Here is an 18,914-nt window from a genome sequence, read left to right as displayed (position 1 = left end):
GAAAAAATTGTTGAAATCCCAAGAGGTTAAATTCTCAAGATCCTCATGAGTTAAGGGTAACACATTTCGTTGGACCATTTACCAGCCATTATGCTAGTATTGTTATGCGCAAATTTTTAACATTTACCACAAAGATTGGGCTTAATTTGATGTGAAGGCACGCATCTGATACCTATATACTGATATCTACTAAGCACATTTGATAATCTCCCCATACGTGGCTTTCGTTACAAAAACTACTGATGCACTTGTTTGCATATTCATAGAATCAAACATAAAAAGCATTTCGTAAAAGAGAGCAGCAGTAGTCAATATATATGTTCCATATCTTCTAAGTGCCTGCCATTAATTTGTTTCTAAATCGATTTAAAATAATTTTAACACTAATACTCCAATTCTAGTTCTCTTCCCTGATCTGATAATAATCAATAAATACAATACTTGCACAATATTTTCGGGACTTTTCTAAATTATAGTCTTGACCAGCATTTGCACATAGTAGATATGATTAATAAAATGGCAATAGGATGCTACACGGTTCATAACTTGTCCCAACAACCTCTTTAGCTATCCCAAAACTAGTCCATAATATAAAAATCTATTCATATCTGTCTTACGGTGTAACCTTTTAAGGAAACACGAGTGCTGCAGCGAAAGCCTTTCCCATGCACAAAGGTCCTTGAAAGCTAAAGCAAAAGTAGTCATCAGAACTCCCGGAAGACCATGGTTTCCTGAATTCAAAATAATGATTCTACTAAGCATATATATATATATATATATATATATATATATATATATATATATATATATATATATATATATATATATATATATATATATTTCAATGTGTGCTGTTTGTAAAAGCGAATCCAGGTTTATTTTTGCCCAACTCATTTGTACATTTTCAAAACTCACCACATGAAAAACTATTTCCTTATGCGCTAACCCTTCACGGCTTACGGAAATATTATTTAACATAGTCAGTCTTAGAAAAGTCTGTAAGAAGCTAAATTCAACCTTCCCTAATACATTTTAACTTAAATAGTGAGAGAAACAATATAAATTAAATACAGCAGTCTTGTGATATACCTGAGAATGGTCCCCATCACTCACTTTCACTACATTTGTAACCAATTGTCTGTGAATACAAAAAATAAATCCACTCCACTAATTTTAAAAACTGAATCTAATAAGTTCCTAGTAATCAAGTGCTGTTGCCATGTGGATAAGTTTACGAGGGATAGTTGTTGATCGATAGCAGTATTACATACATGGTGTAAGTGTAATGTTTCAGTGTATTTAATAAATTTTACTAAGGATAACCTGCTATATTCCATTAAAGAATATATTTGCGTGGGTAGTTCCAATTCTATTACTGGCGGTCTTCATTATCATGTTCTACGTCATTCGTCCGACAGACAGAGCGATTTAACAAATAAGTAAATACACCATGACCATTTAGTAATCAAATAGAGTGAAAATAAATGATATATTATTCTAATAAAAAATCCTGTGAAGATATAAGGCTACATAGTAGAGAGAAGTTTCATGTGCAGATGAATGTATTTTTTTCCCGAAGCACTCAACATTCACATCCATATTATTACGCGTGACCAGCTAGCACCCTTTTTTCATTTCCTCTTATTAAAAGAATAATGCTTTTCATTACTTCATTCGAATGCAATAGTCAACAAATGCACCCAATTATTTTTTAATTCAAGTACAATTAAACTTAACTGGCAAAAGTTTGGATTGGCTTCTGTAATCTTCCATTTAAAATTCCAACATTTTTAAAAAGCGGTGGAATGGTGGAATCTAAATTCTCGGAAAACAATGAGTAATGTTGGGATTTCACACAATGATCGCATCGTGATGTTAACAAACGTGACGCCAGATGGCATTGGTATCGAAGCTCCCAGCTAATGGAGAAGCAAATGAGTTACTAGTGTCTCAGCTGTGAATTTGGTGCACATACGTGAATCCAGCATAGGAAAATCTTGTGAATAATCGAGAGAAAAGTGATGTTGTATTGTTAGTGCTCTTCATTTCCATAGTGTCTGCGAATCCAGATTAGTGTTCAAATTTGGTGATTTACTAATTGCTGCAACAAAAGGAGTCTCTGGAGAAGTATAACTGCAAAGTGAACTATACTAGGTAAGAATATTTTGTAGTTTCTCCTATCCTTGGCTTTCCTGCATTCTGGTTCACTTCCGCAGACCAAGCCCTTTCGTAATTTCCCTTCGAGTACTGCAATTATTGCATTCATCTTTTGTTGATGAATGTGTTGTTCGCTTTGATCAGAGTTTTAATATTCGAAATTTGGACAAAGTACTGTTTTATTGATTGACGTGTGTATGCTGGAGTATATCATTCGATCTCTGCCATGTTGCTTAGAGTCGTTTCTACATTAAAGTGGGATTGTAATAGTGTAGTAAGTATTTGCGTGGAAAGATGTAGTAGCGTTCTTGGTTAATTAGTTATGTTTTTTCATATTTTGATTATTTAATGCAATGAAGCATTCCTTTCAGGGCTCGCTCTGTTTTCGACCGTTTAAACTTCAACTTAAATAAATTTTAAGATTCTTAAATTAATAATTTACGGATGTAGTTATTCAATTTTTGTCTTTCTCTAAATTAAAATGAAATAGTATCAGAAACTGTCCATTTTCCCCAACAAGCTTTCAACAGCACGTAATAATTTAAAAATTCGCCAGGGTGACAAGAAACCCTTTCTGTTATTCCTTGTAATTATCGGTGAATGACTTTGTTTTTGTCTTTTCATCTGATTTGTTTCTGTATATATTAGTTGTGGCAACAATGTTTTACCTTGATGCTGTATATTGGCAGTAGTCATGCCAATTTCTTATAACCCAAAACTAAGCATCTCTCTCTTCGACCAGTGTGAACTAGTCGAGGTGGGAAATGGCATTCAGCTATTAAACTTCTTTTGGGGGAATAACCCCATTTATGATGCCGGGCAAACTTCCTTTTTACCACCTTTCATATTTGATTGCCTCTCGCCAAAGAGAATGTAATTAAGTTCATTCTGTGATCAATCTTTTCAATGCGCGTCTTCAATTGATTTGTCGTTCCATCTCTTTATAACCACAGGCGTATGTGAAAGTGAAATCAGAGCTCCAGACACGTTGCTTTTTCCCAGCCCTCATGATGGTTTTTAATTGTTAACATTACAGATCTCCGCGATAAAAGTGCGCCCGTGGTCCAGGGTGTCCCTAGTTTCCCGAAAAACTTCAAACCGTTGTTCTATGATCAAAATTAATTAAAGCTAATGCACAGAGTTGAATATGATATATGCTAACCCCAAGCATCATCATCCGCTCTTGTTACCCGGGAGCTGAACCCCCAAGGGGACTGAACCCCACCCAGGGGGGCGGGATCTCCTTCGGGGTTGGTTCTCCTGGGCTAGTCACCAGCGCGTGCGTGGCCGTCGCAAGCACGCATCCTTATCACGCTGCCTCACTCATCAAATCACAAAATACGCTTCGCTTTAGTCATCGAATGTGAATGGCAATCCAACCTCGATCCCACCGCCTCTACGTTAGCTTCCCCCCTCCCCCCGCGGTACATTTGCAACACTTAGCGCAGCTCCCTAAGTTCTAGTCGAATCGCTTGCTCTCTGACAACTGTCCCGAAGTCCCCTGGGCCTCCAACCAGCTCACCAACGAGCCCCAAACTAAAACACGTATGCAAATCGTAGAGAACCCTAACATTTTCTTCAAATTACGAAAAATTGTGATTATTGGTAAATATATTGATATTCACCTCTCGTCTGAATACATTTCCCCATTACCCATGACACTCCTCTGAATCCTATGTAATTTCTCATTGTTGAATTTAAGTGTGTCCTTGAAGGCCATAGGGCCGTTTAGCTGTGAGATAGGAGCGCCTCTCAAGACAAGCCCTCGGACGAGACTCCGCATCCTAATAGTTCACCCCCCCCCCTCCCCCCTGCTAGTTTGTTATGCGCGCTATGCGCCGTTTTCCTTCCTCCCCTCCTCTCTTCTTCCGATTCCTCTCTCGCCCCATTTCAACTGGCCCCAACTCGTCGAACGTTTAATGCTCCTAATTGCAAGTGCTAGTTACGGGGGAGGAGGGGGAGAGGATGCATGAGTGATGATGAGAAAAATCCAAAGTAGGCGGGGAAAGATAGATGCAGAATATTTTGATGAGTGATGTTGAAGTCTGCGATGGAGGGGAAAATATTGGACAGGCGGGAAAGGAGCAGGAGGAATAGGATGGGATTGCTGGAATGCTGGAGTGAAGGATGGAAGGAAGTATGCGTAAATCGTGAGGAGCTAATTGATTGTGAGGTTATATTTTGTTTGGAGAGGCAAGTAAATGTATTGGATGGACTTACAGGCTTTGTCGTTGTACCGTTGGGTGCCCAGTGTTCATTCAAAATCAACCTTAACGGCACGAGTATCAATATTAATAATGGCAGTAATGGAGTGCTGTTTTGATATGGTGTCGAATGCATCTGATATTTGGATGGGAGAGCGAGATCGGTCTCTTAACATCAAAATACGGATCTGAGGGTCGTCATGCAACGGCAACGCCCTGCAAAATCCTTAAGCCCGATTGGCAATTGTTCCCGGATCCCTCGATTTTACGGCCATCGCAAGTTAATTTACTCGGTGCAGTTGCCAACTGTCAGCTGAGCAACTCGGGCTCTTTCTGATACGAGATCGTTCGAGAAATTCTCGCCCTTGCCATTGAGCAAGTGCCTTCGCTATTATTGCTTTGTTCCGAAGTTTCCTTGAATCCGGGAATCGCATAGCCATTAGAACCGGAAAAGGACGCAGGCAGGCACGTCGCGTAGCCCCGATCGCTGACGTTGGGTTTACGCGAGGGAAGGGTTCTTTACGCCAGTGCCTTCCAAGGTTGGTCAGCTACAAGCGGACGCGTTCTGCTTCGAATTATAATTAAACAATCTACCGGCCAAGGTAGATTTTGGATGGACACAACCACCAAATAAATATTTTGTGACTCCTAACCAAACACAATCCAGCGACCTAATCTGCATTAGGTCCCTCTTCATCTCTCATTACTTCCTTCCTCCCTTCATCCCGTCCAATATCCCTATCCTGTTCCTGCCCATTCCTCGTTTGCCTAACATTCTCCTCTCTGTTACAGTCTTCAACATCACATTATCTTTCTAATCATCTCATCCATGTTTTCCTTGTCCTTTTCCTGTTAACAGTGCATATAGTTTCTTTTGTAGCTTCCAGTATCCCATTTTTATATGTTGTATTCCGTTATGGTATGGTAATATGATATATTTCCATTTTTCCTCATTAGTACTCAGCTCTTTTCTCTCATTTACGATATTCTCTACAGCCTGCTGGTACTTCTTCCTTGTCCATCCATTTAATGCTTCTGCATTCCATATCCTAAACTGCCGCCTCTGAATTATCTTTTTGAAACGGACCCTACACTTCATTACCTCCAAATTGTGGCCAGAGTCCGCATCCGCTCCCGGGAAGCTGCGCAAATTGATCGCACTCTTTCTGAATTTGTGCCTAACCATAATATAATATAGCTGATACCTTTCTGAGTCACCTGAGATTTTCCATGTATACGTACGCCTTTTGTATTGTCAAAACCAAGTGTTGGTGATGACTAACCCCTGTCTTCTACAGAACTCCATTGCTTTCTCCCCGCGGTCATTCCTTTGTACCTAAACCGTAGTCCCCCACCTCATCACCATCACCTTCCAATCCCCAACGGCCGATTTGGTCGAATCCCGCAGTTGCCATGACTCATTCTCTGTAGTATCAATCATATTTATCTTCGGAATGATAATTGAGGTGTTTTCCCGTTGCATTCCTCAATAGTGTTTTTAACGTGTCACCATCACTCAATGGCCGCCCCACTGGGGTCAGACGCCATTGCAGCCGCCTCACTGAGGAACAGACGCTGCGTGGACTACCTTTCGTCTGGATCATTACCTTCGACCTGTCTGGCATGGGTGACCCAACCATGAGCAATTATCATAACTCCCGCGAGCACAGCTTTAGGGATCATCGGAACGCACAAGCCCTTCCTCCGCGTCAAGGTGGCAGTCCATGGGCGGGATGATTCGAATATTAAAAAAATAACTCGTGGTATCCGGAAAGCTTCGAAACAACTCCGTTTGACTAAAGACGCGTGCCAAAAATTATTTGTTCCCACGAGAGTAATGAGAGACCGAATGAAAGCTGGCGAGACATTCCCTCAATTCCGACCCACTGCTCGGGCGTTGCGTCGTCGGAGAATGGAAACGTGAGCAAGATGGCAGTGAATCTAACTGGCACTTTAAATCAAGGAATAAAGTCGGTCGAATTCATGTTCGTCTTAAATGTCTGCCGACACCAGAGTTCGACGTCAATAGTTTGCCTGTGGCATATGCGCCGCAGTGGTAGGTCGAGGACCATTATGTGTTGCTTCTCGAATCCTCTTGGTGTAGCTGCTTGCCGAAGGGGCTCTGGCTCGAATGACTGTTGAAAGGAGTCCCGGGATAGTGCTAGGCCTCCGTTTCGCTCGTGGCTGCCTGGGATTTCCAGGTTCCGAAGGCTGCTCATCCGGCTGTCGTTGTTTCGAGTTCCCTGAATTCATGCCCGCGAGGCCACCGCGCCCTGGATGTTTTCTTTCCTTCGATCCGCAACCGTAGTTGCCACTACTTCGCCCGGAGGCCGCCTGTGTGGGGCTGCAGAGCTCTTCGCTTCTTTCTTCCCCCAGCACTTCTCGTATCTCCCTTTTCCGAGTACATTTCCCCTGGATGTCTGAAGCTGTCGAATGTTTATGATGAATTACCGAGTTATTACGTTTATATTTTTAGTGTATGCATTAACTTCCTTTTTTATCATTGCCTTCATCGATGTGACATTGTATGAGATTCATTCTTAGACGACCTTGCTCCATTGGTTTCTATTTGGGATTGCGTTCCTCCCGATACGGGCCGCATTCTTATGCCATCCTTCGAATTTCATTCATTTAGGCGTGCTCGATTGACATTTATTAACCGCACCTTGTTTGGAGGCCGCGATACGACATCGGACCGCTCCAGTGCGCCGGCGCCGTCCAGAGGGACGGATGCTTACCGCCGTCGACGTCCCGTCTCGATCGGGGAGGTCGAGTGGCTCTAATGGGTTTCGGGGTTTGGGGATTTCGAGCGTGATGTGTTTGAGGAAAAGTTGAGATCGCGCGGGGACTTCATCCCGGACACTCGGAATGGGTGGAGGAGGATGGGATTGTTGACGCGCCCCAACACGGGACTCCATATGAAGCGGTGAACTTGACGTGTGTTCGTCCCAATCGAGATCCCACCTCCGAACAGCCTTCATGCAAATCATGGGAAAACAGTGGGGTCGTTTGACTATCCTGAAATCGGGGGATAGGAGTATCCAAGTGGATGCTGTGTTGTAAGATTTCGAGTAAACCCTCGAAGAGACCCCGCACGAAAACTTGATGCTCAAACCAAGTCTGTGTGACGCTGACGACGAAATGACCGGCTGAATGTAAGAGGGCTCTTCATCTAACCGTGAGAAGAGACGTAGTTGTTGATCGTGGATTGAGCTCATTCGAGGCCGGCGTAATTTCGGGAGTGCCGCTGGGAAGTGTTCGGGGGACACTCCTAGTTGTGCATTAACGTCCTAAGCTCCCTCGTTAATGGCAATCATGGATTATTTACGGCGACGCGGTGATTTACGGACAAATGAACGATAGATATCCGGCTACAGTCTCACGATTGAGACTAGATTTCGGAGTGGTGCAAGGAACATGTGCTAGAATGTAATGCAAGAAAATCTGTGGCACTGAAGAAGTTATAAACAAGGTTTTAATTATAAAATAGTAGGAATCGCATTAAGCATTTCAGTGAAGGTTAAATCCTTAGATATTACACTGACATCAACCTTTCATGGGGCGCACACGTCAGAAGAATATGCGAGTCAGCGTGGCTAAAAAAGCTGTTTCATTGGAAGGGGGATACTGGCAAATGCAAATTAAAGGGAAAGATAGGGATTTCATTTCACTTGGGATTAAGCGTCGCATTTAGAGTACGCGGCATGGGCGGACACTTCTGTACAGGAATCGGTTTAAGTTGGAGAGAGAATGCGCTAGGTTGTTAAATATTACAAACGAGGAGCGAGTGGGCGTCGTGGAGGGTTTACGCCGGGGGTTTGTTGATTCTCGAACGGAGTGGGAAAGAGACACGTTTAGAAAGGTACGGGGCACAATCGCGCATCGTGGCACCAAGATAAGTCGGTGGAGTCGAGCACACCGGGGTGAAAGAAGAGAGATCGGATACCGTTGCGGACAGATCCAAGTACTCGTTCTTCCCTCGCGCCATATGCCAACGGAACCAAAATCAAAAACCCGAAAGCATTAAAATAACTAGAATGCTAAGATTTGATGAATTCATCAAACGCAACAATCATTGTATGGTGCACGTTGGCCTACATGTCCATGAGAGTTTTTTTAATATGAGCTGACGTGTATTTAAGGGTACGAGGGTAAGGTGAAAAGTTCTCCATCGGACACAGTTCCAATCGGCGAAAATTTACGAGTCCTGCCTGGGTGCACGTGTCATTATCTCGTAAGGTAAGTTTCAACCTGTTCTTTCGAGTAGTTCGTTTACATGCATTGTTTGCAGTAGCGGAATTCGTGTTTTTCATTATAACGGAAAAACTTGAATTCCGTGAGGTCATACAATTCTTCGTTTTGGATGGATTAATCCCTAAGGAAATACATCCGAAGTTGACAAGAGTGCACGGGGACTCTGCTCTTTCAATGTCAACCGTTTAAAAGTGGGCAGTATTATTTAAAAGTGGTCGCACATCCCTCGAAGATAATCCACGCGAAGAACGGCCAAGCACCGCAACCACGCCTGAAACGGGCGATAAGGTTCACGATATCGTGTTGGACGATAGGCGAGTGAAGGGTGAGTGAGTGGGATAGCTAAATCCGTGGGAACATCGGAAGAAAGGGTGCAAAATATCTTGCACAAATAATTGGGGATGCGAAAGCTCCGCGCAAGGTGGGAGCCGCATTTGCGGAATGCCGTTCAAAAGCACATGCGAAAGCGATTTTCGCAGCGTTGTTTGGGCCTATTTTGTTTGGCAATTTATCACCATGTATGAGGCATGGGCCCACCAACACACGCCAGAAACAAAACGGCAAGTAAAAGCAGAACAATTACAGGAGAATATTATTCGAACCTTCTCGACTAGCTGGATGCCAAATTCGCGATTGGCCTGGCCTGGAGAAGAAGAAAATCACATTTCACCCGGACGACGCACCTGCTCACAAAAGTGCGTTGGCGATGGGAAAACTACAGGATAGGGGTTACGGTTTGCTCGGCCTTCCCCCCGCTTCTCCTGATACAGCACCCTCAGACTACCGTCTTTTTCCAAATTTGAAGAAATTCGTCACTAGGAAGTGCTTCGCTTCCAATCGGCCGTCGATGGATATTTTCACAGCCTTCCAGACTCTCACTTCCGGGAAGGGATACTGATGTTGGAGCACCGCAGGACCAAGTGTGTTGAAGTCAAGGGAGATTACGTAGAAAAATAAAATAATTTTTAACTGAAAATCGCAGTCTTTCTTTGTCAGGCCGAGAAATGTTCACCTTACCCCCGTGTGTATGAACTAATAATTCGGGGGCTGGTGCCCCCGCCACACACCCTGGAGACGGATCATGGGGCGTTGTGTAGCTTTAGATGTCGTATTAATGCGTGCGCGAAGTGCAGGAAAGGTGGCGGGAGAGAATATCCTCGACCACTCATGTGACTTTCTCTGTGCTGTTTCTTATATTTGGGTGAGGCGAGAGATTTCACAGTGTAAACATCAACGGCTTGACGCACTCGAACCCGGATCTCTCAGACCGAGTGCGTCAGCCAATTAATTAAGCTGCCGAGACGTCCTCATTTGTTCACTTTGCTTTGCCAATTTTTTTGCGGTAATGATATTTGCGCCTTCGAGTTTCCTTAATTCGTGCGTGCGTTTTGATGTATGAGCGCATGAAAGTTACTTTCGTGCCACTGTCCGCAATTCCTTTGATTTCCTCACCTGATGCCCGCCCGTATCCCTGATCCACTCCCAGGGGAGAGGGGATGCACTCGGCCCAAAACACTCCAAAAATACACTTTGGAAATATCGGTTGTCTTGCTTTAATATTTGTCAGTCTCGGCAGTTGTATTTTTTTTAGCATAGTCGAAAAGCCGTGATAATTCTGGAATGAGGATGCCCCGAGGCCAAGTCGTTTCTATCACTTTAGTGCAATCGGCAAAGTTAGTGAATTCAAATCTAAGATAGGAATGGTCCAGGTGTGGACGATGTCGCCTCTCTCCCCCCCGCGCTCTCGAAATCTGTCAAATAAAACTCGGCTTCTCTAAGGCTCAGCGGCACATTCTCTTCAAGTGAGTACCCCCGAATCGTGCGCGGTCAAAGGCTAATGCCCGCATCGATCGCTTCAGCCTCCGAATCGCCCTTTCGCGGGGGATGGAATCATTTCCCACGCTCGCGTCGCATGAATCGAAGTATGATTAGGGCGATCTTTCAGATGACTGTGAATGTGATGTCCGTCATCGTCAACACCACCGATGATGGTGGCTGGGCCTCGTGCGCATCTCGGGGCTCAGGGGAGGCCGAAGGCCATTGGGTCATCCCGTCCGCATTCCTCGTCTGAGGTGGTCATCCCTTGCGGTTCCCCATCGGCTCGACCCGGTGGCCTTCGCCCATCCGCGCTGGAGTGCCGGCCCTTCGGTACCTTTTCGCTCGCCGCTCCCCCCGCCCGGCCTTCTCTTCCCTTCGGTCCTAACCGCGGTGAATTCATGGGAGAAGCCTCCGCGCCAAACGAGGCGCAGGGGGCGCTTCCCACGGGCCGTACTTCTCTTGGGAGAAGCGCAGGCAAGTGCTCGAGACACTTGTATCCAATGAACGGGCCGCAGTGAGGTCGCGGTCGCACAACTAAGTCGAGGCGTAATTTTTTTACTTTAGGTTGACTTTAGACATATCGGCGGACGAGCGGACAATTCAATTCAAATCCATGGCCAGCCTCAGGAATTTGCCGTTTCTATTGATATTATAGAACAAAGTACAATTTGTGTACGTGTCGAGGGCTCCTGCATCTGCTTACCCCTCTTACGTCCACGGATACATTTATTATACAATTATAGTATTATTGCCTTGATATATGTTATGGTTTGCAAATGATTTGCTTGTTCTTCGTTAAATTCGCAAAGCGGAATGATCGAAGATTGTGCTGCGCCGTTGATCTTCGGATTGGTTCGGCTGAGTCTTCTGCTCGATCCGCCGCGCCCCAGTCTTCCCTTCCGCGACCCCCCCCCCCTCTTGTTGATCTCTCTCTGTCATCTGTCTCTCCACCCCTTTCTCCCAGTCTTCACCCTTTCTCCTTCCCTCCGAAAGTGACCGATTTTGGGTTTGCATTTCTGTCTTCAGGGCTCTCGTTAACATTCCGGTGAAAACCTTTACATCCACGTATTTACAATCACCGTCGGTCCATGCCGTAAATATCAAAGTTGTGCCCAAAAGGCATTTCCAGTGCCATCAGCTGCATCATCATCATTCTCAATAGGATCTACAGCCCCATATGATCACGTTCTCGAACCGAGTGTCATACAAACGGTGACGTTCAGTTCCGCCCGACGATTTTTTCCTTCCCCAAAAGCAAATTTTTCCATATTTGAAGGTGAGATTGTTATTGCATTAATATATACGAGGACCTCGAAAATTTCAGAAAAAATATACATATTTATATGCATACATATGTATACACCCTCCCAGGACGACAACCTTGACGTGGTGGAAGGGCTTGTGCGTTCCGATGACCCCTAGAGCTGTACTGGCGGGAGTAATAAAAATTGCTCCAGGTAGGGTCACCCATGCCAGATAGGTCGAAGGTTAGGAGCCAGACGAAAGGTAGTCCACGCGGCGTCTCTGTTCCTCAGTGAGGTGGCTGCAATGGCGTCTGACCCCAGTGGGGCGGCCAGTAAGTGATGGTGTCACGTTAAAAACAATTGAGGAAGGTCACGGGAAACCACCTCAATTATCATTCCCAAGATTAACATGATGGACAATAGAGATATTTTGAGTCCTGGCAACCACGGGGCTCGGCCCAATCGGCCGTGTGTCGTGCCCGGCAGCGGGGGAGGCAAGGCTTCCGCGGTCGTCATCCCACGAAACCCTTGCAAAGGAAAACCAGCAGCAGCAGGACAGAAGACGCAGGAGAAGAAGACAAAATTAGTTAGAATAGGAACGTGGAATGTTAGGACAATGATGAGGACAGGGAAATTGGAGAATGTTAAGCGAGAGATGGAAAGGGGAAATATAGATATTTTAGGTCTATGCGAGGTGAGATGGAAAGATAGCGGGGATTACTGGAGTGATAAGTATAGAATAATATACAGCGGTGGGGACGAGAGCCAACGAGGGGTTGCCATAGTATTAAATGAAGAGGTAGGAAGAAGCGTAGTCAACATAGAGCAGGTAACGGATAGAATACTACTAGTGGAGATAAAAGCAGAACCGACGAACTTAGTTATTATTCAGGTATACATGCCACCGAGCAACCATAAGGAAGAAGAGGTCGATAAGATATACGATCAGTTAGAGGACATGATCGCGTGTGTTCCAGCAGGGAAACATTTGATAGTGATGGGGGATATGAATGCGACGGTAGGCGAAGGAAGAGATGGTGATGAGGTGGGCGACTACGGTTTAGGCACGAGGAATGACCGCGGGGAGAAAGCAGTTGAGTTCTGCAGGAGACGGGGGTTAGTCATCACCAACACTTGGTTTAGACACCACAAAAGACGCAGGTATACATGGAAAATGCCTGGTGACTCAGGAAGATATCAGCTAGATTATATCCTGGTTAGACACAGGTTTAGGAATAGTGTGATAAATTCCCACAGCTTTCCGGGAGCGGATGCGGACTCAGACCACAATTTAGTTGTTATGAAATGTAGCGTACGTTTCAAAAAGATAAGGCAGGGGCGGCGAGTTAGAAAATGGAATGTAGAAGCATTAAATGGGTTGAAAAGGAAGGAATACAAACAGGCGGTAGAGAAAATAATGGAGGATGGTAAAGGGCTTATTACTATCGAAGAAAAATGGGAAATGATCAAAAAAGGGTTGTCTAAAGCCGCAAAAGACACTATTGGAACCGTTAACGCTAAAAGGACTAGGAAACCATGGATCACGGATGAGATGATTACAAAGATGGATGGGCGGCGAAAATGGAAGAATATAAATACAGAATTAGGCAAAATGAAGTACAAAGAATTGAACAATAAATTGAGGCGGGCAACAAATAAAGCAAAAGACGCATGGTGGAAGACGCAGTGCGAGGACATGGAAAGTCTGCAGAGGAAGGGTGAAATCGGTGCGCTGTACAGCAAAGTTAAATCGTTATCGGGAAGTAAGAAAGGAAGAGCTATGCTAACAGTTAGAGATAAGGCGGGTAAGGTAATAGTTGACGCAGGAAAGATCCAAGAGAGATGGAAGGAGTATATAGAAGAACTGTATCGTAAAGAACTCAGACCAACAAAGTTAGACATTGAAAAAGAAAATGACGTAGAGGAAGGCAGCTTAGGTCCAGGCATACTAGACCATGAGATAGAAAGGGCATTAAGGGAGATGAAACGAATTAAGGCCGTGGGGGTAGATAACATTCCCGTGGAACTTTTAAAATGCTTAGGAAAATGTGGGAGGAAGAGGCTATATGGGCTGATCCGTAGTATTTATGAGGAGGGAATCTGGCCGGAAGACTTTGTGAGATCAGTTTTAGTTCCTATTCCGAAAAAGGTAAAGGCCACGTCCTGTGAGGACTAAAGGACAATTAGTTTGATATCCCACGCAGCTAAAGTTGTTCTCAGGATCATAAACAAAAGGATAGAGAGTAGGGCAAATGATTACTTAGGGGATGATCAGTTTGGGTTTAGGAAGGGGAGAGGTACGCGTGATGCCATTGCAGTAATGAGATTATTAATCGAGAGGAATATAGAACACAACCAGGAGGTATTTGCCTGTTTCGTAGATTTCGAAAAAGCGTTTGATAGAGTGAATTGGGAAAAACTAATGAGTATATTGCAGAAAATAGGAATAGATTGGAGGGAAAGGAGGCTAATCCGCAACCTGTATATGTCTCAGACTGCTCAGGTGCGGGTGGGAAACAGGGAGTCAGGATGGGCAGTGTTAGGAAGGGGTGTAAGGCAGGGTTGCCCATTATCACCGTTGCTGTTCAACCTGTATGCAGAGGAAATGATCAAATAGGCATGGGAAGAACTCGAGGTAGGAATGAAAGTGGGCGGGGAATTCGTAAAATCAGTTAGGTTTGCTGATGACCAAGCCTTAGTTTGTCAGTCAGCCAAGGGGCTGCAAGCATTGCTGAGTGAATTGGAAATTCAGTGCGACAGGTATGGGATGACAATCAATATTAAGAAAACAGGTTTTGCGATTTTCTAGAAAGAAAAAGGCTAAGCTTAACATTTAAGTAGCAGGGCAAAAACTAGAGCAGGTGGAATAGTTTACGTATCTCGGCAGTGTTTTGGACCAACACGGTCAAAGTAGTAGGGACGTAAGGAGAAGAATTGCGCTAGGCAAAGAGGCTTTCACAAGGAGGAGGGAGTTGATGACGGGGACTCTGAGTAAGGATGTTAAGAAAAGACTCGTAAAAACTTTGATATGGAGCGTAGCTATGTACGGCGCGGAAACGTGGTCATTGAAGCAGGGGGATAGACGTAGACTGGAGGCTTTTGAAATGTGGGTGTGGAGATGAATGGAGAAGGTGAAATGGACAGAGAAGAAAACAAATGAGGAAGTACTTGGTATGGTGGGCGAAGAGAGGGGTTTGTTGGGAGCAATCCTATGGAGGCAGGAAAAGTGGATGAAGGGGGTGTTGACCGGCAGTGGGATGTTGAAGACTGTGATAGAGGGTACAATGTTGGGCAAAAGAGGAAAGGGAAGGAACAGGATAGGGATGTAGGACGGGATGAAGAGGGGAAGAAAGTACTCAGAGATGAAGAGGGACCTGATATAGAGTAGGATGATGCATTTTGTGTTTTGTTAGGAGTAATAAAATATTTGTTTGGTAGTTGTGTCCATTGAAAAACCTACCTTAACCGGTAGATTACCTTAAAAAAAAAATATATATATATATATATATATATATATATATATATATATATATATAATTATATATATATATATAATACACAATATAGAAACACCAAAAAAAGAACACTCACACGTATTTTCTTGATATTTCGACGGAAACAATCCGTCTTCCTCTGAAGATATAGAAGTAACTTAATTCCTACCTCGAGTTCTTCCCATACCTCCGTAATCATTTCTTCTATATCTTCAGAGGAAGACAGATTGTTTCCGTCGAAATATCAAGAAAATACGTGTGAGTGTTCTTTTTTTGGTGTGTCTATATTGTGTGTTACTGTGTATTGTACTATTCGGCACTTTCGTGTTACGTCTACGAAAGCATATATATATATATATATATATATATATATATATATATATATATATATATATATATATATATATATATATATTGGGTTTAGGAAGGGGAGAGGTACGCGTGATGCCATTGCAGTAATGAGATTATTAATCGAGAAGAATATAGAACACAACCAGGAGGTATTTGCCTGTTTCGTAGATTTCGAAAAAGCTTTTGATGGAGTAAAATGGGAAAAACTAATGAGTATATTGCAGAAAATAGGAATGGATTGGAGGGATAGGAGGCTGATACGCAACCTGTACATGTCTCAGACTGCTCAGGTACGAGTGGGGAACGGGGAGTCCGGATGGGCAGTGTTAGGAATAGGTGTAAGGCAGGGTTGCCCATTAACACCGTTGCTTTTCAACCTGTATGTAGAGGAAATGATTACGGAGGCATGGGAAGAACTGGAGGTAGGAATGAAAGTGGCCGGGGAATTCGTAAAATCAGTTAGGTTTGCTGATGACCAAGCTTTAGTTTGTCAGTCAGCCAAGGGGCTGCAAGCATTGCTGAGTGAATTGGAAATTCAGTGCGACAGGTATGGGATGACAATCAATATTAAGAAAACAAAGGTTTTGCGATTTTCTAGAAAGAAAAAGGCTAAGCTTAACATTTAAGTAGCAGGGCAAAAACTAGAGCAGGTGGAATAGTTTACGTATCTCAAATATAAAATAGTTTGCGCTTTGCAAAGAGGCTTTCACAAGGAGGAGGGAGTTGATGACAGGGACGTTGAGTAAAGATATTAAGAATAAACTCGTAAAAACTTTGATATGGAGCGTACGGCGCGGAAACGTGGTCATTGAAGCAGGAGGATAGACGTAGATTGGAGGGTTTTGAAATGTGGGTGTGAAGAAGAATGGAGAAGGTGAAATGGACGGAAAGGGAAACAAATGTTGAAGGACTCGGTATGGTTGGCGAAGAGAGGGGTTTGTTGGGAGAAATACTATGGAGGTAGGAAAAATGGATGAAGGGCGTATTGATCGGCTGTGGGATGTTGAAGACTTTAATAGTGGGGAGAATGTTAGGCGAATGAGGATTGGGTAGGGATAGGATAAGGTTGTTGGGCGGGATGAAGGGAGGAAGAAGTGCTCAGAGATGGAGATGGACCTGATGTAGAGTAGGTTGCTTGATTGTGTTCTTCAGGAACGGGGTGTATAACACTTTTTGAAAGTTTCATGGACGTGAATAATCACGTATATGAAGTTAGCACTAGTGGACAAAGACAGAAACACAGAAACACAAAATAGGAAAGAAACTCTCTAGGTTTAGAATTTTTGCTGGTCCACGCTAACCCTCTCAACGAAGAGAAGGAAAGAACTGAGGAAAGGAAAGGGTTGGGAACGTTGGATGGAAGGGGAAGGTGTGGAAAGTTCTGCTAGGGGAAGAGTGATAATGGGGATTTTTTGAAGTGTGGGAATCATATGGAAGGTGTTGGCAACGGAGGGGGGATGAAAATATGTGAAGATAGGGTTAATTTTTGCCTAATATTAATACCTGGGCAATTCCAGGACTCGAGGAGCCAGATGGACGCCTACTACATTTTTTTTGAGTTTCAGTGGAAGGCCAGGGGTGGGAGGGATGCTAAGATGGATACACTATAGCATTTATCAAAGGGAGTGTTGTGTTCCGAGGCATGTTTTGGGATTGGGAGCATCCCAATTGGGGAAGAATTCTTGCACGCGGCATTGTGGTTAATAATCCTAATATTTAGTGGTGTGGTACACTGTCAAATATAGAAGGTACGGCATGGTTAACACTTCAGAAATTAAACATAGAAAATAAGAGTGTAGGCATGTCTTCGGATCGTTTTGTTAAGGCGGGATTCAGGAAACCTCGTTTGAGGAGGGGACAGTGTAGATTTGAGAGGAAATTGTCAAGTCTAAGGATAAAATAAGTTCGATTTCGCACGTAGCGAAGGTATTACTAATGACCATCAACAAAAGAATGTTCTCTACTCTTCGGTCTCTTCAATTTAGTTTATAGCTGACTCGCCCATACTTCTCTCGACATCGAATTAACTTCCAAAACCATGAATCTGACAACCAGGTGCGTTTCAAACCGACCAACCACCAACGATACCTCCATTTCAACAATTGCGACCCATCACAAACAAAATGTTCAATCCATTTCTCGCTGCCAGTGCGTGGCCTACGTTTCTGCAGTTCCACCTCACAACATGAATGCATGGAACACCTGCATAACTCATTCTAGAGACGGAGTACCCGCAATATTTACTCAACAACTAAGGCACCAATTGGCGCGAAGCTGGTTGCCCAGAATACCCTTCCCTCCTCGTCTTCCCCGAGACCCACAACTCACACGTACGCCACGCGACTCTACTCTGCCAAGTAAGCTCGTCTTCCCCTTCGTTCGCCGCCAACGATGGCAAACAAAGGAGATAAAACACGAACGCGTCTCTCGCCACGGACCTTACATGCCAAGAAGTGGGGGAAACTGTTGAAAAAGACTTTGGAGAGGATTGTTGAAGAAGACTTTGGAGAGGATTGTTGAAGAAGACTTTGCTGCTGGGGATAATTATACTGACACTAGTTGCTGAGGATAAGCTCCCCATCGGTCCGAACGTCAATTGAATACAATCGTAAATCTGGGAGGATTTGTACGTTTCCATTATTGGTAAATTTATTATATTACTATAATAGTAAACTGATTGATTCTCACACTTCGTTAATTGATTTTTGGCCAGAAAGCACCTGATCATCGAAGAACACCTGGCGTGTGAAAGGTGATGTAAGTATTCCAAATTCTAAGAAACCGCGGTGGACTGCGCAACGGCAACTTTTAACTGAGCCATTCTAATATGCATTACTATGCAACAATTTCAATGTCTAAAAATCATTCGCCTTGACGGGCATTCCAACCCGGATCCCACGATGTCCGGCCGAGTGCTTAAACCGATTAAACTACCGTGGCGTCGACCTACACTCAGAATTTAGGGGGCTTTAAAGGAACAAGATGTTCTGACGAAATGTCGTACCTACAGGCATTCGTAATCTGTGCGCGTTGCACCACAGTCCACGAGGTTAAAGCCAATTTTAAACACTTTGGGTGTTTTACCTTTGACAAATTCTAAGAAACTTCGGGGTGAGATTAACTTATAACGAAGACATCCGCGAATGTGCATTACAATGCCACAATTCAAAATTGTAAAAATCATTTGCCTTCACCGGGATCCGGGTCCGAATTCCGGTCAGGGCAACTGATTTCTGCTCTTCGAAATAGTAGAATTGCACTATATTCCACCAATGTATTATTAGAGGCATTTGAAAATATTGAGTTACGTGTTCACATTTGGAGGGGTAATATGAGACGGTGCTGAAAGTTTGGAACTATTACAAAATTTTCTCAACGTAAAATTTTATATT

At 43.8% G+C, this 18,914-nt stretch overlaps 1 protein-coding gene across 2 annotated transcripts in view; it reads left to right on the top strand.

The window, feature by feature from the left end:
• The first annotated feature begins 1,930 nt into the window (after positions 1–1,930).
• The window catches only part of ZnT63C (zinc transporter 63C), a 111,465-nt gene continuing 94,481 nt past the window's right edge, over positions 1,931–18,914 (top strand). For both annotated transcript variants that reach the window (XM_071586084.1, XM_071586085.1), the window contains exon 1: positions 1,931–2,154. The gene's annotated coding sequence lies outside the window, so the exon portion shown is untranslated. The remainder of the gene's footprint in view (positions 2,155–18,914) is intronic.

The sequence above is a fragment of the Hetaerina americana genome, unplaced genomic scaffold (assembly GCF_022747635.1).
Source record: "Hetaerina americana unplaced genomic scaffold, ioHetAmer1.1.p SCAF_20, whole genome shotgun sequence".
Lineage (NCBI taxonomy): Eukaryota > Metazoa > Arthropoda > Insecta > Odonata > Calopterygidae > Hetaerina > Hetaerina americana.
The sequence above is the reverse complement of the archived record's forward strand: the minus strand, read 5'-3'. Positions and strand labels throughout refer to the sequence as shown.